The sequence below is a fragment of the Pelophylax lessonae genome (assembly GCF_965119305.1).
Source record: "Pelophylax lessonae genome assembly, chromosome: 3".
In the NCBI taxonomy this organism is placed as follows: Eukaryota; Metazoa; Chordata; class Amphibia; order Anura; family Ranidae; genus Pelophylax; species Pelophylax lessonae.
In genome coordinates, this window is record NC_138770.1 from 279013553 (window position 1) to 279038194 (window position 24642).

Consider the following 24642-nt stretch of genomic DNA (forward strand, 5'->3'; position numbering starts at 1 on the left):
AAAGAAACTTGTACAAAGAGTTTAAACCGTGAGCAGCAATTAAATATATAAACAATGTAATATCTATTTCAAATTGTCATGAACTTTACTGAATATCAAATAGTCTGACTAATTTTTTATTTCAGTTGATAGCACCATAATTCAATACAGAAAATAATAGTAGGACTAACGAAATTCTCATGGTGTCTACTGTATCTTTAATCCCAGACCTTTATATTACTAACTGTTGACAGGTTATAACAATGAATTGTTTTCTCTAGACTAAACTAATTATTTAACATACATTTTGAATAAATTAATATTCACGTACAATCAATTTTTAATTTACTAATTTGGAATATTTCCTAAAGGTCCAGTTAGTATCAAAAATAAAAACTTGAAATGCATATAAAGAGTATACTACTTCAGTTTGTCCTCATTTTTCATTACTTAAATGCACCAATCCACCCTCATTTTCCTTTGTAAATTTTTTCATGAACTGAAAACCCATACCTGTGAAGAAAGAGGGCTTCCTTAAACACATACACAAAGGCACATTGGTGGTATTCACATATAAAAAACATGATGTACAAAAATGATGACAAAAGTTTCTCACAGCCACAAACCAAATTTATACCTGTCTTAAACATTTGAATGTCATTGATGACACAAGAATCTCTCAACTGAATACCACCCATATTCAGCATTCACTAACATAGTTTGCTATTTGCCTTGACAAATTGCAGTATGTGCTATACACAATGATCACTTGTGGTCCTTATAAACATGACTTGGTAATTGCTCTGTCCATTTAAAATGGTTCACCCCTGAAGACCCAGCAACATTGATGCCAGAATCACTCTAGGGGATCTTTGCAGTAACTTTTAAAAAATGGAGAAAAAAAATTACTTTTGCAAATATAACATTTTATCCCATTGATTTTCCATTTATTTATATGAGCTGAATTAAAAAAAAAAAAAAAAACATGACTACTTCCTGACTTATGTATATTTTAAAACTGTCTAAAGCCATTCTCAACTAATCTCAAATTTGAAAAACATTGAATTAGACAGAGATCTTCAAATAAAGTTTTGTTGCACTTTTCACTTCTGAGAAAAAAATAGAAATCCCCATTTGTTTCAGTAGCCCTGATGGCCAATCAGCCTTTTAAAGCTGCAATAAACTGAACAAACATGTATTATTACAATGGTCAGCTTTTATTCATTTACGTAAAACCTTTACCCAAAAGTGAAAAAAAAAATTGCTGTAACAGCTTGAAATTTTATATTCTTTATTTAAAAAACTCTGAATAAAATCTTTGAAAAAGAAGAGTCTGGCTTTAATTTGTTAGTAAAGTCCATCTAAATCTGGCTAGTGCATCTAACACTAACATCTCCCCAGATTGAAAATGCTGCTGTCCAAAGGTGCCACTCCTCTATAGTAAATACTCTAAGACAGGAATTGTGTTACTGGTTAGATCAACTGGTGAAAAGAAAGGAAAATAAGGAAAACTAATAAAGCCATTATATTCAAGGATTGGTAAGCTGCAACATATCATATCTTTGTTTTGAACGTAATACCTTTCAAGGATAAGCTCAGATACCATCAAAACAGTCAATGTAAGTCACTGGGTTAAGCCTATTTCTGTGGGGAACACTGAGTAAATTCTTTTAGATCAGAAGAATTATTACAATACAAAAGAGTAACACTAAATATTTTGTCATGCAACCAAAAATGCTGTCAAATGAAAAACTAACATTAAAAATATATATATTTTAAAAAGAAAAAACAAAACACATACAGAATTGAACAATAGGATGAAAAGAGTGAAAAAAGAAAACTAAGAGGGAAAATAAGAACACAGTGACAAAACAGTTGGGAAAATGCAGAGGTTAGTGAAATTAATGAAAGTTAATGAAGTTAACGAAATTCATATAAATGTTCTAACTTAATAATGTACTTCATTTATCAAAATATTGTGGTGCACAGCCTTATGGGTGCTCCTCATCATTAGTAAAATAACTGCTCATATTTGAACCCATACTACTGTATTTCCCAAACATAGATGTAGGAAGTTACATAGTTAGTCAGGTTGAAAAAAGACACAAGTCCATCTGATTCAACCAATAAAAAACAAAAAACAGTAAAGAAAACCCAACCATACAATTCCATATACAAAATCCTATACCCGCAGTTGATCCAGAGGATTAATTTATTAATCAATAACATAGTGAACGGAATCAGTAGCTCAATCTCAGTTTTCACGGATGACACAAAGATATGTAGGGCAATAACTTCTCATCAAGATATAGAAATCTTACAGAAAGCCCTGAACAAATTAACAGAGTGGGCAACTACATGGCAAATAAGATTTAACGTAGAGAAGTCTAAAGTATTACACTTGAGGGCAAAAAACATAAACTCAAATTATACTCTAGGGGGGAACCTCTGGGGGAATCCTGAAGGGAGAAGTATTTGGGGGTTCCAGTGGAGGATAGACTAAGTAGTAGCATGCAATGTCAGGCTGCGGCTCGCAAATCCGACACAATTATTAGCACATAAGGAAGGGGATATACTCCAGAGATAAAGCAGTAATCCTGTCACTTTATAAAACCCAGGTTCGGCCACATCTGGAGTATTCTGTCCAGTTATGGTCGCCAATCCTCAGAAAGGATGTGCTGGAACTGGAGAAAGTCCAAAGAAGGGCAACTAAACTAATTAGGGGATTGGAGGACCTTAATTATGAGGAGCGAATACAAGCGCTTAATTTATTCTCCTTGGAGAGGAGACACCTGAGAGGGGACATGGTAGCGATCTACAAATACATCAATGGCGATCCTAGCATAGGTAGAAAACTATTTAGTCTCAAGGAGTGTAAGAAGACACATGGCCACACAATGAGATTAGAGGAAAGGAGATTTAACCTTATGCTGTGTAAGGGGTCCTTCACTGTAAGGGCGGTGAGAATGTGGAACTCTCTTCCACAATTGGTGGTAGCTGCAGGGAGTATGGCTACTTTTAAAAGACCTTTGGACATGCATCTCACAGATCATAACATTCAGGGTTATGGGAAATGAGCAGGCCACTGACACACACACACACACATACCTATACAGGTTGAACTGGATGGACTGATGTCTTTATTCAACCTCATATACTATGTAACTAAGAAGGCGGAAAACCCCAGCAAAGCATGATCCAATTTGCTAGAGCAGGGGAAAGAAATTCCTTCCTGATCCCCTGAGAGGCAATCGGATATTACCTGGATCAACTTTACCTATATATATTAGTACCCATTAATATTATGTACCCACATATTCATAATAATCTCATTAATGCAACCATAAAGCCATGCACTACACAATCTCAGTAAACAAATTGTACTAAATGGTGATTTCTGTGATCTGGGGGGTTGGGAATATACATTATGACATTGACGTTAGGCTCTGTAATTGCAGAAGTGAAACAGTATAGGGTTTGATAGATACCTCCACTACTTATTTCATCTCGTTGAATATCTAGATCTGCATAATACAGAGTCAAGTTCAGCAGATTACCAGTGAAGAGAATCCTGACATGTTCACTTATATCTAGCTTAAGTCATTGTCATATGCACTCAACATCAGTGGATATGCATGCGCAAAGTACCTAGAGGTTGTTTGTAAAAGGGTCCTGTTCAGTTACCTGTACATCTCCTAAATAATCCAAGCGCATTACTCAAGATCGATGGACTAGGAGCATGCTTATTAAAAAGAGTAAATCATGTCCAAAATCTTCAGTATTGCACCAGTACTTAGGATTAGCATAAAAGAAATTTCCAGTTATATTACATCAGAAAGATAAACAGTTTGTAAATAATATATATCTGTTGAGAAGCTTTAATAGTAAAAGAGCAGATTATCTCTTAAAATTCTGTAAACAAGTCACCAGCTTTAAACTGGCAATATTTTTCTTCTGGCTGTGTATGTTACTGCAAGAATTGCTGAAGACAGCTAAACTGCGGATATGAGTTCATTAGATGACCCACCACAGCTACATCATGACATGTCACACAGTAAACAAAAGACTGGTTTAGGATTCGGGAAAAATGATAACAGGTTTGCCCGAGGCTGTTGTGGATGTTCTCCCGAAATGGAAAGACAGGGTTTATTAGAGCAGATCCCAAAACACATAGATTGTGAACTATCTCATAAATACTTAGAACACTAGGGTGTTGCAAAACAGTTCTACTGCATTGCTTGTAAGTTAACATAAAGACACACGCACACATATATATATATATATATATATATATATATACATATATATTTATATTCTGTAAATCTAAATAAACAAAAATACATATGGAAATATTCAGAATATAATAATATAAATAATGAAACATTGTGCAGGTTATAATTATGTTTGTCAATGTATATTAAAGCACATTTAAAGGCTCTTCCTTTTTTTTTTCATTTTTAAAATGTTGAGTGTTAGGGCTTGTTTCGACAAGTGGGTTTTCCATTCTCTTACAAGTCTTTGGAAATGCAAAGTCCACTTAAAACACGTCAAATGAAGACCAGAAGGAGGTCAAATATAACTGTCAGTGAATTCTGAATGATCTCAGAAGTGTCACAAACTGATGCCATCAATACAAGTCCAACACCCATTGACATAAACCCTAAGAGCCGGGTCACACATATACGATGACAGACATCACATGTGATTCACAGCGCACTGCTCTGCAAATCACATGTGATGTCTGTGCGATGCAAATTCAGCCATAAAGATTGTATGGCTGAATTTGCATCACATTCGGACCAAACTCGCACAGGACCCTTTTTTGGGTCCGCACTAGAATTGGATCACATGGATATTCACACCTATGCGATCCAATTCATGTCTGAACTGACAGTTTGCACTGCGATATGGGAACTGATATGGGGGTGTCGTTACCTTTTTATTGACACCCCCAGCGATTTGCATATGGCAATGTGAGCTGCCTGTGAGTTGAGTGTGATGCAGGAACCCGCAGTGGATTCGCAGGGTTCCCGCATCGCATATGTGTGAACCGGGACTAAATGTGTCAAAACTCCTGTCATTGCTGTCTTTGTACCCACTGGGGAGGTTCAGCCTCAGTATTGATCCTAGTGACCTTTGTCAGTGGGACAGATGATAATGATTCGTTCACGATGAGATAATTGGACGACTTATTTTTCGCGTTTTTTTTGCATGATACTAATATCAAATTCAACAATGCGTACTAAACGTATGATTTTTTCCGTATGATTCTGGAAAAGCTTCCTGGTTGCGTAGCTATGTATCGGATAGTGCAAAACAAAAACAATGGCAGCCAAGCTTTTTCTGGGTTACTTAAGTGTTTCTGATCATGCGTGTTCCTTGTCTATTGATCTTTAGCAAACGCATACTGTACTGATTAACCACTTCTGGACCAGAAGATCTTCCTCCTTAATGACCAGGCCATATTTTGTGATTCGGCACTGTGCTACTTTAACAGACAATTGCGCGGTTGTGCGATGCTGTACTTAAATAAAATTGATGTCCTTTTTTTTTCCCCCACAAATAGAGCTTTCTTTAGGTTGTATTTGATAACCTGTGCAATATTTTTTTAAATAAACAAAAAAAAGAGCGGCAATTCTGAAAAAAATTTAAATCAAATTTTTTTAACATTTTAGGCCAATTTATTTTCTGCTACATATTTTTGGTAAAAAATTGCAATAAACATATGTTGATTGGTTTGCGCAAAAGTTATTGCATCTACTAACTACGGGAAAGATTTATGTCATTTTTATTGTGTTTTTTTTTTTTTTACTAGTAATGGCGGCAATCTGCGATTTTTAGCGGGACTGCAACATTGCGGCAGACAGATCGGACCCCTAACTGACACTGTTAGGGGACCAGTGACATTACTACAGTAATCAGTGCTAAAAATATGCACTGTTACTGTAATAATGACACTGGCAGGGAAGGAGTTAACATTGTGGGTGATCAAGGGGTTAAATGTGAGCCTAGTGGAGTGATTCTAACTGTGGGGGCGTGGCTTGTGAAATGATCTTAGAGACCTATGATCCTATATAGAAGGATCACAGGGGCTCAATGATCATTCCCGAGAGAAGAACGGTCAGCTGTGTTTACAACAGCTGATCATTCTTCTCTCTCAGCAGGGAACGATCGTGCGTGTCAGGTGGCAATCAGAGCTGCCTGCCCCGTGCATTGGCTTCCCTGCTGACGAGTGGGGGCGGGAGCGCGCCGGTGGCGGCGTGTGCTTGCCCCCTAGCTGCCTGCTCATGACCGACGTAGACCTATGTTGATTTGCGCAGCAGAGCCACATTGCCGCAGTAAATAGCGGCGGCCGGTTTGGAACCGGTTAAACGGTTGTCATTCGCTAGGCTATCATATGGCAAAAGTTTTCATGTTTGTCCCTTCAGATTTTGTTTGATGAAATGTCATGATCGGCTGTCAATAAGCTGTGTACTAACGATCAGATTATCGTGCGATCAATTCGAAAGCATTTTTTTTCCCGTACGATTATCTGATCGTGTGTACCAGGCATTAGTGGTAATCCAAAACGTTTCAGTTTTTACCAGAACAGTAATAAACATATAATCTTTCAATGGGTATACCTAGCCCAGTGAAAACTATCTATGAAGGGTTTTCAAATCACTTTGGAGAGTTTCCTCCCTTTCTTTTGTAACTCTGAAACAAGAAGCGAAAATAAATCGCATCACAGTTCCCACGCTGGCATGTTGTTTTCTCAGCTTTATACTTGCTGAGTGACAGCCAAAACGATGGTATACTGCACATCGAAATGTATTTGTGTGGCTGTACAATATTCTGATCCATTGTCCCTCAGGAATGGAAAACTAAATCCCAGTGAGGCATCCTGCCAATTTAATAGCTCACATGCTTAGCAATGAGATTGTTGATGTAATTAAGCAGTAATGTATTACACGTTGAAAAAAAACGATACAAAGACTCATAAAAAATGAAGAAAACCCACCATTTGTTTCTCTAAAATGAAACTTGCAAATAGCAGAACTAAAATGAGATAAAGGAACAAGTGAACTAAATGATATACCACTAGTGCTTGTGTCTTGATTTCTTTGGGTACTCCAATTTGATCTCATTGCCACCACATGTGCATGTGGCATTATAATGTAGGTTTGTTGAAGGAATAGACTAGCGTGAATTGTTTAGTGTTCTCCAGCACTGTGAGCTATGTTGATGTCCCAAATAAAGATAATAATACTTCATTCTTAATAAAAGGAAACCTTGATGTATATTTCCTCTTTTCTTCTTTAGTCATTTATGTTTATGAATGTGTCTTAATGGAAAATCACTAGGTTCTGTGGGTGTCATTTTTTTCTTATTGCAGTTCAGGAAGTTTTGCTTCAGAAATCAAAGCTTTTATCCTGTTATTTGCTTTCCGCTAGTAAAAGGCAACATGCAGGATTATATAAAATGACATCTTTAATATGATCTTGAGAAAGGAAACGCTACAAATGGGATAAAACATAGCACACTGAGGAAAATACAGTAATGTTCTGCAAATGCAAAGCGAAGAAAATACAATGCTGGAAGCAAAAGATAACAATATTTAAGTGATATTACATCTGACTGTTTTATTGTCACTTGCTGTGTGTTCAAGCAGCAGTTTCCTTTTTTCCAACACTATTGATTGCAAAGATTAGACGTTGGTGCTGGTTATAAAGAATGAGCTTTTGTAAGCATGAATCTCCTGTTAAGAAATTATGGTTATGTAACATACAGTATTATTATTAATGCTTGCAGTCTGACATTCAAACACAAGGATGCAAGAATCCCCGGAATCAGAATTATAGAGTGGCCAAATAGCTAGATTGCCAAATACAGGCGACAGTAAACAATGCCAAGACAAAGGGGTTCGCTTATTAAAGGCAAATAGGCTGTTTGCTTTGCAAGGGAATTTTCTCCAGAACTTAGAATGTGTTGAAGCTGTGCTGACTTCCATCCCCCACTCATGTTCAGACAAAAATGCTGTTTTTTTTTTTTAAAGCTTAAATCTACTTTTATACAGAAAAAAACATTCCCCTCTGGGTGATCTCTGTACATTGCAGGGAGTTTAACAATCCTTGTTGCAGATTACTACCTTTTGTTATTCTGAAGAAATCCATGTTTGTTCCTCTGTGCTGAGTGGGTCTAATGGGAGTGGTTTCATAATTATCTATCAGCTGTGGCAGCTGCAGAGCACTAATGAGGAAATCTTCTGGGCCTGCATCCCTTTAGACGTGTTCCTATAGGAAGTATCTCACCAAAAATTACATTTTTATTGCAGGGGATGCCAGAAATCGGACTTGTATTTTAGATAGACTTCTGGGAAAATTGGTGAGCTAATCACACAAGCAGGAAATTGTTTCTGGGGTGTGGTCAGTACACATTCTGTGTACAGAACACCTCCATGTAACCATATTGTATTGCATTTTCAGAACATTAAAATGGCTGCAGATTGAAAAGTCAAGGTAGTTTTTAATAACATTCAATTACGATATGATTTGAGTCGCAATTGTATACGCTACATTATTTTTTCTTTATTTGCTGATTTTTTTTCCCACTAAACTGGAGCTACCCTTTAAATATCCTTGCATGTGATTGGGTATTTCTACAAAGTGAAACTTCCCAACATTCGCTAATCCATGGGGACAATTCTCTTGCAAAGTGAACATCCTATTCACCTTTAGCAAATAAACCCCAACATATCCTGCCTGGAGTTTGCATGTCCTCTCTGTGCCTGCGTGGGTTTCCTCCGGGTACTCCAGTTTCCTCCCACTCTCCAAAGACATGCTGGTAGGTAAATTAGATCCTGTCTAAATTGGCCCTACTATGTGTATGTATGAATGGGGGTTAGGGACCTTAGATTTTAAGCTCCTTGATGGCAGGGACTGATGTGAATGTACAATGTATATGTAAAGCGCTGCGTAAATTGACAGCTCTATATAAGTACCTGCAATAAAAATAAAATAAAAATATCCCACCCTAGGACACAAGAATTTTATTTTTCATTAGTAGGAGCCAATAATGCAAAGATAATTATTTTCCTAAACACATGCAGGCAAAGACAATAAAGGTGCAAAGACCAAGGTCATGCGCTAAGTTATCTACATAATGCAATCATATTTAAAGGTAAACTATAATAATTTTTTTCACATTTTTTTTTTGTTTATAAACAGTTTTTTTTTATCATTGTTTTTCTTTACTTCATAAATTCTATACTTTACAAATAAACATTTTTATGGTGTGTTTTCATAGTAATTTTTTAGCATGCTGTGCTTTTTATTACGAAACTTAAGTACTATCTCTGTGCTAGTTCACCGCATTTTTCTCAATAAAAATATATACAGTACATGGCAATGTGCGCTGAGGTCTGGAATAAGCCAAACAGGTGGTTTTTTTGCTTTTGCTCCTGAGCGATCTAACCGGTTGTTGTCATTCACCTCATTAGGCTAGGGCTACTGGGGAGGATTTTTATTTGTTTACTCATGCTACTAAAATCACTGGTGATTATTTACAAGATAGCTCAGTCAGTTGTTAAGAAGAATAAACAAATAGCTTCCTATAGAGTGAGCCACACAGATAGCATGCAGAAGCACTTTAAAGCAGAGTTCCAGCCTTCGGGGGGGTATTTTAGTTAAAAATACCCCCGGGACAGTCAGGGCTAGTACATTCCACAATGGATAGCTTTTGAACTGTCCCGGGTCGCACTTACCTGTAAGAAGAAATACTTACCTTGAAAAGTTCTTCTCCAGCGCTGCCATCTCAGGTGTGGGCAGCTGAAGCCAGCACGTCCTCTTCTACGGCCTCTTCGGTGACGTCTGAGTCCCACAATGCACCGCACCGGCCCTGCTCGTCACTTCCAGTGCAGGCGCGGCATCCCTGCACAGCAGCATGCCCAGAAGCTTTTTAGCAGGGAATGCTGTGCCTGCACCGGAAGTGACGAGTGGGGCCGGTGCAGGGGCATTGACTCCTGGGAGCGATGACGTTCAGCTCCCAGGAGTCATCGCAAACCAGAAGAGATGGCGCGGGCCGCGGATGCAGAGGGAGGAAGAGGAAGGAAGGTGAGTATATTTTCTTCAAAATCAAGGTAAGTGACCAAAAAAAAAACAAATTGGGAGCATCCATTTCTTTTTCAGGTGGCCCTCAGCAAGCGGGTGGCCCACAATAAATGTTTTCGATTTTGAGGCCGGAACTCCACTTTAAGGTGGTCAATTGGAAATGATGCGATCATGAGAGATTGATCACCTCTACATGCTACCTGTGTAGTTTACTATCTATTATTTATATAAGAATGACTATTCTATATAGTCATATATTCTATATATGAAAATTCTTTTAATATACATAAATAATTGTTATCTATGATGACAATTTGACCCTTATAATTTTTAATACATGACATTCATTTTTCAAATTCTCATGGGCCTGTTGTCAGGTAGTCTAAAAGTAGGACTTGTTCTGTATTTAAGGTATAGAAAAGTCATGAGAACAATCTACTGTTTGCCATAATGCTGCCGCATATGCTAATTTCCTTCTTTCTTATTTGTCGTTGGAGAGCGTTAGGCATTCTACTGGTGTAGAATAAAACCATTGCTGTTGGAGTTTTCTATATTAATGGAACACTTGTGTGACTCCAATTAGGAGGTCATCTTCTCAGCCTGAACCATTTTATGATACTGTATAAATTACAGTCTGTAGCCTTCATGTCATCTATAAATGTTACAGAGTTCTCCAAATAAATAGGATTTCTGTGCAGGCGAGAGCTGAGCACTACAGCAAATTGTTCGGAAAAGGCAGTAGATCTCTGTAGTGTGCATGAATCTAGATGAATATTAATGAGGCTTTCTGCAATAATGTACAACAGTAAAGTTCAATACTCAATCCCTTTTATCTGAAAAGCTAAAAATAACAAAATATTTTCTCTAACCCCATGTATCCTTTACACTGTATCAATAATTCAGTTGCTTCAAGCAACCTTCTTCATCCATTACAGACTTACATTTAATTTATGACTGGTTATGTAATACAAACATTATAGCATTTATGGAATTATGCTGCTATGTAAGAATTACTTATAAACACTTGAATGACAATGCTTATTTTAAATTGCTGTTTCATGCACTCTATAAATCATTTTACGTCTTTAAAATCCAGTGCAAGAGTTTGGGATTCTTTGTGTTTGGCATTCAGAGCAAACCTACATTTACTTTATCTTTAACCACCTAATTACCAGCCTTTATATAGCCCTTCATTATCAGCACATTATTCCTTTTTCAGTCCTGTGATGATGTGACCGACAATTACTCGGTCACCAAACATTGCATCCAAATTATTTTTCTATGAAGTTTTTTAAACAGATATACACTATATTACCAAAAGTATTGGGACGCCTGCCTCTACACGCACATGAACTTTTATGGCATCCCAGTCTTAGTTCGTAGGGTTCAATATTGAGTTCACCCTCCCTTTGCAGCTTTAACAGCTTCAACTCTTCTGGGAAGGATGTCCACAAGGTTTAGGAGTGTGTCTATTGGAATGTTTGACCATTCTTCCAGAAGTGCATTTGTGAGGTCAGACACTGATGTTGAATCTATGGGTTAACATCTGGGCTTACTTGTTATATTCTTTTGTTTGTCTGACACTTCTATTTGGTTTGACTTTATTTTATTAATTCTGTGCTGGTGAATTTCGATATATGATTACATACTATCTGTATATTATTTTTCTTTATCTCTTTACAGATTTTATACTCCTATTGAGTCAAACTCCCGAAGAAGCCAAAAAACTGCGAAACTTGTAGAGTAAGATTGGAGCTATCTCTCTGGGGGGGGGGGGGGGGGGGAGAAGAGACACCTACAGTGAATACCCAATCCATTAAAGAGGAAATATTTTGTCTTTTTAATCTAATTGACTGCCTTCTGGTTGATTATGCTGACACATTTGTATTGTCATGTTAGACCCTTTATGGCTTTTTTGTTGTATATCCAATACATTTTTGTATTTTTTTTTATAACATTTTGTAAGTTCATACTGTACCATGAAAGTCCTCTAGCCCAGTGGTCCTCCACTCCGGTCCTCGGGGCCCACTAACAGGCCAGGTTTGCAAGATAACTAAATTACATCACAGGTGATCTCATTTGCTGCTCAGCAACTGCAGTATTCTAGTCTGCATCACCGCAAGGTAATACTTAAAATCTGGCCTGTTAGTGGGCCCCGGGGACCGGAGTTGAGGAACACTGCTCTAGCCCATTTGTTTTTTTAGGCTTGGAGATGTTGGAGAGACGGTCTGGCTCACAGTCTGTGCTCTAATTCATTCCAAAAGTGTTCTGTCAGGTTAAGGTCAGGACTCTGTGCAGACAAATCAAGTTCCTCCACCCCAAACTCGCTCATCCATGTCTTTATGGACCTTGTTTTGTGCACTGGTGCGCAGTCATATTGGAACAGGAAAAGGCCAACCCAAAAATTGTCCAAAATGTCTTGGTATCCTGATGCCTTACATTCACTGGAACTAAGGGGCCAAGTCCAACCCCTGAAAAACAACCCCACACCATAATCCCCCCTTCTCCAAATGATTTGGGCCAGTGCACAAAGCAAGTTTCATAAAGACATGGATGAGAGAGTTTGGGGTGGAGAAACTTAACTGGCCTGCACAGAGTCCTGACCTCAACCTGATAGAACACCTTTGGGATGGATTGGAGCGGAGACTGCGAGCCAGGCCTTCTCGTCCAACATCAGTGCCTGACCTCACAAATGCGCTTCTAGAAGAATGGTCAAACCAGACGAGTTGAAGCTGTTATACAATACAATACAGCAGTATGTTTATATGTACGTGTGTATATATGGTATGTATGTAACAGTAAAAATGTATAGTCCCAAAAATTATTTTAAAAATGGTCCAAAACCATTATTATTTCTGTTTCTTACAATTCTGTATACATTAACATCTGGACACTGACTGGCCATGACCTCCTCCATCAACCTATTTTTTGTGTAACAACAACATGGCTTACAGTATGCTTACAAAATGTAAGGGTTGAGCTTCTTCTAAAAATGTTAGATTTGTATACGTCTGATATGTGTCACGCTCAAAAATGATGAAGTCAGATTTCTCCCACTTGTATAAATGTATACTAAGCACTTTTTTATTTGTTTACAAACTCATCATCTTTAAGGCTCCGTTCACATGTTAGCATATGGATCACGGGCAGAACCGCCGCGGTTCCGCCCGCGATCCGGAGATTATTGCAAATCGCGGGACGCCTGTGCGTTGCCCGTTGATTTGCAATAGACCCCCAAACGCTGAGCGATGTTGCTGCGATTTCCGCCTGCCGAATCGCGGTAACATCGCGCAAAAAAAATCGCGGGACGCAATACGATCCAAAGAAGCTCTTGTACTTTTTTGGTCGTAATGCGTCCCGCGATTTTTTTTTGCGCGATGTTACCGCGATTCGGCAGGCGGAAATCGCGGCAACATCGCTCAGCGTTTGGGGGTCTATTGCAAATCAACGGGCAACGCACAGGCGTCCCGCGATTTGCAATAAGCGTCCCGCGATTTGCAATAATCTCCGGATCGCAGGCGGAACCGCGGCGGTTCTGCCCGTGATCCATACGCTAACATGTGAACGGAGCCTGCATGCAAATGGGGTGTTTCCTAACCCAGGAATAGTATAAGCATTTATGCGATGATACATATCATATTGGTTTGATGTTTACTTTATGCACTCAGCACTTTTTCAAATGTTTACACTTTAATAACTGTTATACAAGTGGGAGGAATCTGACTTTATAATTTCTGAGCGCGGCACATATAAAGAGTATATAAGTCAGTAACAATATTGTTGTATTGGAGTGCCTGCAGCCTCTCTGTTTTTCTTCCTTAGTAAGCGCAGTAATCCATCCTAAATATATTGAAAATGTTAGATGCATGGCTATTAGTACAACCTTTTGGTTGCAATCTCATTGCTTTCCATACCTACATACATGTTCCAGGTCATTGATTCAGATTACAAAAGCCAAAAAGCCAACAACGAGTGCAGGCAATAAGTTTCCATGAGCAATAGAAGTCCCCATATTTCTCCTTTAAATATAATTAAAAGATTTACATTTTGATGAATTTGTAGGGAATAAATAAAACCCACTGCAATTCTACATGCACAATGCTCCAGAGCCAGGCAACATTGCTAAAGCACATTTAAATGGTTAATTAAACAAGTGAAAGTGAAAGGACCATAACATTTTTTGTTTAACTTCCAAATGACATGAATCAAACAGAAAGTGGCATATGCTTTGCAAAATGAATAGTTCTCTCTGACAGCTGTTATGATTAGTCATATGTGAAAAATGCCTAAAGTGGCAATTTTTATGGTGCCATAGACACCCATATCATTAGATACACATTACAGCAGATATTTTTTAGCCAATCACATTTGAGGATAATTGGATTTCAGCCAGTCATAAGATTAAATTGTCCACTCAATGAGAAAGTGGCTGGTTAATGGAAACAATGGAACTTGGAGCACGTAATTTTATATCTGTACACACAAATCAAGAACTCTAATTGTCATTTGACCTATATATCAGGCTGAAAAGGTGAAACAAGTTTATGCACAGAGATGCATTCCATGTAAAAACACAGAAATATATCAGCAAGTTTGGCATTTAAGCGTGAAGCCAACAAAGTGATATTTGGCATTGTAAACACTAGGAAGTATTTGCCTTCTTGTTAAAAAATGAGAACATACGTAGATAGGTATACCTAATACGTGTAGCAAAAATAGCATATTAACTAACTAGTAAGTGTGGAGTGATTTCCATTTCAGTGCTGTGAAAAGTGATTCACAGTGAACATCATCAGATAAATTTTTGTTCATGTTAAGCGCATGCATAATATATACGTCATCTGTGACCACCCTATATCTCTCTTTAACCCTTTTACAGCAGCTATACACATACCGCAATTGCATGGCTATTTTGTTCTGGGGCATGCTCCATCGGCACCCACAGAACTGTGAACAAGTTGTCAATGACAGCTCACAATCAAGTACTAATTATCAGGAACCAGTAGGACAGTTTCCCGATGTTACCAACACTTAGCAGCCAGTTATACTTGTGCATGATCAAAGCCTTTCATGTTGACCCTGGGCACCACAGCCCATTTAAAGTACCAGCTCCTGCCAGCATAAAGGGGTTGAAAATACCAATTACCAGATTAAAGAGGACCTTAAATTAGATAAACTGGCCCAACCCTGCAAAAGAATAGGGATTATACTCACCCCCAAGATGGGTTTGTGCCTCCTATCTCTTTTCAGCGCTACATGTTCTGTCAGAGTCTTTTCCATTTGACCCTTTCAGGAGTGTCAGATACCTGTGTCTCCCTGCCTGTAGAATCCTGCAGTGATATATGAATTAATAGAAGTCAATGGAACCACAGTGCATAGAGGGGAATCTGGAATCCAAAACTCCTAGAAGTCAAACGATGAATAAAACTGGTGGAGGCTGCCACCAGTACAGTTATCTCATATACGCTTTTTTTATACATTGATACAATAATCAAAGCCAGTACACAGTAGGAACAGGGAAACAAAAAGTTCTGTGTAAGCTATAACATGCCAATTTTCCTCCCCTACCTACTTTTGGTAATTGTAGCCATATTAGTGCACTTGTGACAGAAATAATTAAGTACTGTCTATGATACTTTTTTTATTTGCACTAACATGCAATGTTTCAGGACAAGCTTTTGGGCTATGTCCCATTCTTCAAGGTCCCAGCAGCATTATTTAGGAAAGGTTACAAAGACAAAAACTATCAACACCAGCATAAACACAGCCTTGAAAACCCGAAGAAAAAACTTCTTCAATGCAAAGATAAAAAAACAAATAACCGTGTTTCTCTAGTAAGCACATACAATCCAGCACTAGAAGGGATAGATGATCTACAACCCATCAAAAGAGAGGATGAAACTCTGAAAGAAATATTCCAACAATCCCCAATACTGACTTTCAGGCAACCACCCAACCTCAGATATAAACTAATTAGCAGGAAAGTCACAAATGATATGAGCAAACCGTGCAATAAAAAATGCTGCAAACTGTGCAACCAAATCAATCCATCTAAAGGTGTCACACACACAAAAGAGACCTTCAATATCCCTCAATCAACTGCACCTCCAGTAATGTCGTTTACCTTATCCAATGCAAAAGATGCAGCAAAGGATCTTACATTGGCGAAACAGGACAGAAGTTACTAACAAGAATGCACTTGCCCAGACAAACCATCAAGGAACATAAAGAAGATAAGTTCTGCATACCTGTGGGACATCACTTTTCACAACTGGACCACACTATAGAAGACCTCAATGTCTTAGTTCTTCTTCTAATCAGGAAAGGAAAACTTTTGAACTAAGAATGACAGTTCTATTTAAAGATAACAGCATACATTTATCCAACAGTTATTGACCCCTTCTTTAACCCCCCCCCCCCACACACACACACCTCTTCCCAGTCTATAGCCCTCTCTCTGTCTTATCTCACTAACTATGTTAGTTTTTTCCCTTCAGAGATTGTCTTTTTTTTAACATTCTGCTAAAACTGTTGTTGAATTAGTACTGCTTGGACCTTGAAGAAGGGAACATACCCCAAAAGATTGTCCTGTATGTTAGTGCAAATAAAAGAAGTATCATGGACAGTACTCAATCCCCTACTTAAACCCTACTTAAACACCTTAATATTATGGGACCATACTTACATATCCTGGTTTGGCCATAAACATACAAAAAAGATGACATACTTTCCTAAATTACTAATTTCATGTTTTACCGATTCAGATTCCTTCTTAAGTTCTGCGCCTATTAGAAACTCAAATTTAAATAGGCATCTTTTTTATTAATCCAAAATGCAGGGCCTATATGCACTCAATATACAGTACATTATTATTACAAAGCAGTGCAAATCACTCCTTTGGTTTAATTACATTTCAATACAGACCTACCATTTTGGGATTTTCTCAATGAATATTTACCCAATCCCTTTAGCTTCTCCTATATACCAAATTATTTATATTCCAAGCCCCTCAACCCAGTTCTATAACATAATTTGTACATTTGGGACTCAGTCAAATATTAAGCGAGATTAGCTTCACTGCACTTGCCCTTACTCCACCTCTTTGACTGCCCTTTGCTCCCCCTAGTGTGACTGATAAACATTCATTTAGATGGTGGCTATCCCATTGTTACACAAAGGTTTACTCCATGTTCACTGACTGTGGAATTGCTCATTTGCACATATATGGAGAATTACACCACATTTCAACTAAAGAACTCTTCCACTATGTATAAATATGTTTACTTTGTGGAGTTCCCTGCTGGAAAAAACACGATTCCCCTATGTCTTTTAAGGCCTTTAAATCCCTTGTAGACCTAATCAAACTACTAATGGTGTTTTCTTTCTAATGTACTCTTCTATTCTGGGCAATATCTTTGATAGTGATCCTCTCTACTGTGCTCACTGGGAATGAGACCTTAATAACTCTCTTCCCCCAGAAGATTGGACACAATTTTGGCAAGTGACAACCAAAAGTTCTTGTTGTTTTTAAGCACTAGAAATGGTGCTCTCCTGAAGGTATTTTACCCTGGAAAGAATAGCCAGATGTACATTGAATTACTCAACCTTTTGTTTCTGGGGCTGCAGAGACGAGGGGGATATGCTCTGCATTTGGTTGTAAGCCATTTATATATCAGAGCTTATACAATGACTGATTGATTAACTTGGTTGTGCAGATCAGTATTTGGACGGGCCCATAGGAACCTCTTCTCCACAGACCAAAAAAAGATATTCTGTGACAGAGCCTCACCCTTATCATTCCTTTGATTTTGAGGAAGTCAAATGAAGGGTTCAGGGAATAAAAATCTGACTACGGTCCTGGAAGATAAGTACAAGTATCATTGTCATTTTGGCAAACCTGATTGGGTCCCCCCCCCCCCACAATATACTTCATGCTTGTCAAAATTTTGACAACTAAGGATGATTCTCACCTCTATACAGATTTTGGTACTTCTTTGAGCGGCCTCTGTGGATCCCCTTCTCTTTTTTTCCTCCACTTTCCTCTTTTTCCTCCTTTCCCTCTCTTTATCCATTATAACTACTTTTGTGTTTGCTTAATAGTCCTCTCTATAATACAGTACAAAGCCTCTTACCAGTACTCCCTTACAATTTTTTTTTATTCCAGGTTTAATTACACACCAGCAATGTCATGCAGGGCACGTTCTGTATGGCATTTGCTACAGGTTTATTGCACAACATCACATAAAAACTCAGTAAATACTGATATGTTCCTTTAATTAATGGACTATAAACTGTCCTGTATGTCTTGAGTTTACAAAGCTGTGGGCCAATCGTCCCTGCATGGGCTTGATGTTTAAGTGAGATCACATTGTTAGGCGTATTCGCTGCTTTTTGCCTGTAAATGATTGTTTGTTACTATCAATAAATCTTTTTTTACCAGAAGATGTTCTTTGTAAAATAGCTGATCCCAGCAGACCTGTGGACACGGGCTGTATATTAACAGGGGAATCACAAATTATCCAGCTGTAGGTTTTTAAAGCGTTCTATAATATTGCATTTTTCTTTTTGTATAATGTTTTATATCCTTTTTATTTCTTTGAATTATGGTGAGTGTTTATATCAGTCTAGAATGAATTTGAGTGGTTTCTTAAATCAGGGCAGTAGTTGTAATCCCGTTTAAGGAGCTTTTGTGCCTATTTTTTCCATGCTGGTCTGTAGTATTCTTGATATACAGAGCAGGATTTCATTAATCATAAACATTGCAAAAATAAAGCTAAGAATATATGGTCATACCAAGTAGCTAAACTATGCAGTCCTAATCAGAGCCATAGTCAGATTTTTTCTTTTTAGTGTCTTCTCCATTCAGTTTTTTTTTATCATCAAACACTTACATTTTTTAAATGCTTTTTTTTTTTTTTTACATATAGGATTATTTAGATTTAAAAGGATATAAATAGTATATTTTTTTTTTTAAGGGGCCACTTATACCAGCAGAATGCACTATACTCTGTGAAAAACACAGCTGTTGCCATGCGATGTGACGGAGTGGTGCAATGCATTTTTAGAATGCAGCACACTGTTAACTTTTACTTTTTTGTTAACTTTTTTTCAATACACACCACTGCAGAGTGGTAATGTGAGTTGAATTAACCACATAGCCAACACCCGCCGCAGTTTTACTGCGGCAGGCGGCCGCTCCTGGGTAAAGTGACGTAGTACTACGTCGCTCGCTCAGGAGACTCTAGGGGGCGAGCGTGCGCCGCCGCTGGCGCGCTTCCACCCCTGCTCGTCAGCCAGGGAGCCAGCGCGTGTGACAGGCGGCTCCGATGGATGCCGGCCACTCATGATCTCCTGCAGCTGAGAGAGAAGGACAGACGGCTGATGTAAACACAGCCATCTGTCATTCTCCCTGAGATTATCACAGAGGCTATGTGATCCTGCTATATAGGATCACATGTCTCTGTGATGATCCCACAAGCCACGCCCCCTGACAGTTAGAATCACGCCCCCTAGGGTCACACTTAACCCCTTGATCACCAGTAATGTTAATCCCTTCCCTGCCAGTGTCATTTTTACAGTAACAATCTGTGCATATTTATAGCACAGATTACTGTAGTAATGTCACTGGTACCCCCAAAAGTGTCAAAAATGTCACTTAGAGGTCCGATCTGTCCGCCGCAATGTCGCAGTCCCGCAAAAAATCGCAGATCGCCGCCATTACTAGTTAAAAAAAACAATAAAAATGACATAAATTTTTCCCGTAGTTAGTAAATGCAATAACTTTTGCGCAAACCAATCAAAATACGCTTATTGCGATTTTTTTTTGCCAAAAATATGTAGCAGAAAACAAATTGGCCTAAAAGTTTAAAAAATTTTGAGTTTTACATTTTTTTTTAGAATTGCATACAAAATTGTCGCTCTTTTTTTGTTTATAGCATATAGCGCAAAAAATAAAAATCACACAGGTGATCAAATACCACCAAAAGAAAGCTCTGTTTGTGGGGAAAAAAAGACGTCAATATCGTTTGGGTACAGCATTGCACGACTCCGCAATTGTCCGTTAAAGTCACACAGTGCCGAATCGCAAAATAGGGCCTGGTCATTGAGCAGCCAAATCCTCCGGGGCTAAAGTGGTTAAAAAGACGTAAGGCATATTGCTTTGTCTATGAGCTGGGACTGCATTGAGCAAGGCCACCCAGTACAGCCCAATGAAAATGGTGAAAACAGGCCCCTATTGCAGATGATCCAGGCTATACTTTTCTCTAAACTTTTGTTAAGCCACCCACCTAACTACACTAAGTCCCCAAATCCAAAGGTGCTTGCTTTCCAGAGCTGTGGTTTCTTCCATTGTTTAGAGCCCCCTCCCATTGAAATTCTCTGCAATGTTGACTGCACGTGACCTTATTAAGCTGCAGCTCTAGAACAAAGGTGCAATGGCAGCTGCAGAGGGGCATTTGGTGTAGTTTAGCTTAGAGGGGTAGAGGTGGGGGGTGCCTGAGGAAACGTTTAGAAAAGTACACTTGTACCCTCTATAAAATGGCTGTTAATTATATAAACAGCACATTCTGATGTAAAATGTCAAAACATGCCATTTATACACAAATACGTCTACAGGCCCTTGTTTCCCAGGGTAATTTATAATAGATCTGATTTCAATCACTAAAATCTCATGTAAGCTTTAATATGTTATTGCAATTTAAACATTTAGATCTGCATCTTTCATTCAAATAATACCTTTTGATCCTACCATGTAGGTTCTTGTTTAGGCACTTCCTGATAGGTGACAATGGTCTATCTCGGTTTCTCAATTGTGCTCCTATGTTGTCACCCTGTCACATGCATCCCTGCTGGAAAATACAAACAGCCACACTGATTCCCTTTCCACAGGCATTATCCACTGTTGTCATTATGAGGAAGCCAGTCCAGACACTGGAGCAAGTGCATGCAGATAGGAAGAAGTTGAAAGAGGCTGGAGGAGATCAGAAGTACTGAAATGCAAGAAATTATGAAAAAAAACATTTAAGACATGGGGACAGGAAGTGACTGAAATATGCAGGAGGAGATCAGAAGCACTAAAATGCAAGAAATGATGAAAAAAAACATTTAAGACATGGGGACAGGAAGTGACTGAAATATGCAGGAGGAGATCAGAAACACTAAAATGCAAGAAATGATGAAAAAAAACATTTAAGACATGGGGACAGGAAGTGACTGAAATATGCAGGAGGAGATCAGAAGCACTAAAATGGAAGAAATTATGAAATAAGACATTAAAAACAATATTTTATGTAACAAAAATTGTAATTCTTTATGAAACAAAGTGCTTTTAACAGTCTAAAATGTCATCTATTTAGAACCTCAACACACCTGCTGATGGATGTGCATTGCAGCGCAGTACATCACGTATTACAGTGCAATACACTGCCAGAAAATACCGCATGCACTATTTTTAGCAGTGCACTGCAATATACATTATGATTGGACGTGCGTCGGAAAACCCCTCCAGTAAATGTCACCACATCTCACTAGTGCACTTGACATCTGTTGCCGTAGAAAAACATGGTCTGAACGAGGCCTCAGGGTTAGATCTACTTTAAGGCATGCCTAATTTGGTCACTTCTTTCACATATTTGCACAAAAGTCCACAGAAGTCCATAGTTTCACTATGTGTCTATCTGCCGGACACAGTTTGTACCTATCACTCTGTAACCTTCAATGTCTGTCAGTTTAGTTATTCAACTCTACAGAAATATAAACCTCTTGCAATACATTATTAATGCATTATTAAAGTGTCACTCCACTGAAAAAAAGCATGTTTTAGTTGTAGAAAGAGTCCAGTAGTCTGGTATACACAAACAGCAATACCTTCCTGACATCATTTTTTAATCTGTTCTGGTCTAGCTCTGAGTTTTCTGTGTTCCCACCCACCTTTACATGCCATATTCTCAATATTATAATGCTGAACCAGGTACCCAATCATAGATTTCTCACTCATAGACACTCTGTAAGGCATAGCAGTTTTGGACAGGTTGTAAAATAGTTGCCTTGTACTTTTTAAGACCATTATAAATACATAGTTCCTGAACTCCACTATGAATTCTACTATCCTTATAATTTACAGTCCACATATATGCATACACCTAGCAAATCCCACTATGATGAAAAATGCAGAGGCCCCCTTTAATGAAAAAGAAAAGTGAAAATAATTAGTGGATAAAGGCAACTGAATGGATATGTTCATCTTGGGGCGGATTTACTAAAGGAAAATAGACAGTTCACTTTGCAAGTGCAGTTGCATTCATTTTCCGTAGTAAATGTAAATGTGGTGAAGCTTTTTATTGTATACCCAATCAGGTACAAGGAAAATAAAAAAAAGCATTTTTGCTTGCACATTAGATGATGGAAATCAGCGGAGCTTTACCACAATTACTAAACGCTGAAGAATATGAGAGCAACTGTACTTGCAAGGTGCACAGTATATTTGCTTTTAGTAAATTAACTCCCTTGACTTTTCACTTAACCACTTCTGGACCAGAAGATTTTCCCCCTTAATAACCAGGCCATATTTTGAGATTTGGCACTGCGTTATTTTAACAGACAATTGCGCAGTCGTGCGATGATGTACCCTAATAAAATTGATGTCCTTTTTTCCCCACCAATAGAGCTTTCTTTTGGTGGTATTTGATCACCTGTGCGATTTTTATTTTTTGTGCTATAAATAAAAAAAGAGCGACGATTCTGAGAAAAAAAAACAATATTTTTCACATTCTGCTATATGACATTCCCAAAAAAAAAAAAAAATTTGAATCAAAATTTTTTAACATTTTAGGCCAATCTGTATTCTGCTACATATTTTTAGTAAAAAAAAAAAATCGCAATACGTGTATTTTGTAGTGAAGATTGGGGGGTACAGCACTTCTTGGAAGTATTAGAGAAAGATTTAGGTAAAACTCTAATAGGGGTGTAATCGATGTAAAAAATTAAACTGTGTATCTCATTTGTGTATCCGTATACTTAATATAAAGTGCATAAGTGATTTCAATAAATTATAATGGACCATATAGAAACATACAATAAAACGTGCAAAAAATCGGTGAATAAATAAAAAATATACACAATCTTATCTCAATAAATAAACTAAAATAAAAATATATTCAATAGATAAAGTGCTCAGTGCAGACCATGAACCATTAATAAAAATGGTCAAATGTACAAACATTCAAGTGACAGGTGAAGTATTAAGTGCATCAACCAAAAAATGTGCATATTTTTATACAGTCCTTTATGAATACTGTAGGTGACTCCAACAGTTCCAAAGTGGGAAAGGGGGGATGTGCTCCAATAGTGTATCCAAAAAAAGGAATAGCATAAATGGTTTTATGCCCTCCACCTCAACCGGTGTAAAGAAAAGTGGGGTGCTTCTTCCCCTTGTGCCCCTATAGGTGTACTAATCTCTCCCCTCCGAGTATCTTATTATACGCCTTTTAAGCTCAGACTCAGGATCTTCTCCACTCCTTGCCTGTCTGCAAATGGATAATGGTCCCTTGGATAGATCGATTCATATAATATGCCCAGTGGCCAGCGACCCTCGGAAGTAAAGTGCTTACAATAGTGCAATATTGCCAAACAAATCAATTTTATTGCCAAAGATTAAAAAGACTTACATTTGTCTTTAAGAAAGAGCGCCTTGTGTGTACAAACACTAAGAATCGCGGTCCTCACTTCCGCGTCCGTACGTCACTTCCGGTAGCGGCCCTACGCGTTACGCCACTTCCGCTCACGTGGCTTCTTCAGGGGATTCATAAATATGCACATTTTTGGTTCATGCACTTAAATACTTCACCTGTCACTTGAATGTTTGTACATTTGACCATTGTTAATCAATATATAATATAAATAAAACCAGACGGTGCTAATATACTATATCCTCTGCGCACAAATAAATAAATAAATAAATATATCTCGTTCAGAGAAATATCGCAGCTACTTCAAAGATAAAAATGTAAACAATCACTCTGAATAAAAGTCCATAAATGGAGTCATACACAAAGCAATAGCAGCGCTGATATTAAGTATCAATCAAAGCATGCAAGGAATTGCTAAAGTACACTAGTCCTTTCTCATTAAATGTCCATCATTATATCAGTCTTTTTCACCAATTTGGGGTCACCAGTGAATTTTTATGGGGTCACCCGACATTCAATCCTCCACCGTTGTGATACAGGTATAAAATGGCAACTCACCAGACCAACTGGCCTTCCTATTCTCATAGAGAAGGCAAACAAGCATGAACTCTGTGGTCTTTACTCGATCGGCTGCAGCTGTTAGAAACACACCTCTCTCCACAGAAAACTGCGTTCCCTTTGCTCACGAGTCACTCACCAACCGGTTAAGGAAAACATAAAAGAAAGGACCGCACTAGTGTGATATTGTAAAACATCACTCCATACTTTATTAACCAATCCCCAATAAATGCACTCACAAACGCAATCAAATAGTAAGCCTTCTAATAAATCATATAAGGAAGTCACAGGGATGCATCGGTAGGCGATGTTGGCCGGCTCACCCTCTCCAC

The 24642-nt window shown here is 38.1% G+C and overlaps 1 protein-coding gene across 6 annotated transcripts in view; it reads right to left on the reverse strand.

Moving 5' to 3' along the window:
* Positions 1-24642, reverse strand: part of PEX5L (peroxisomal biogenesis factor 5 like) — a 396344-nt gene that overhangs the window by 229081 nt on the left and 142621 nt on the right. The window lies entirely within an intron of this gene.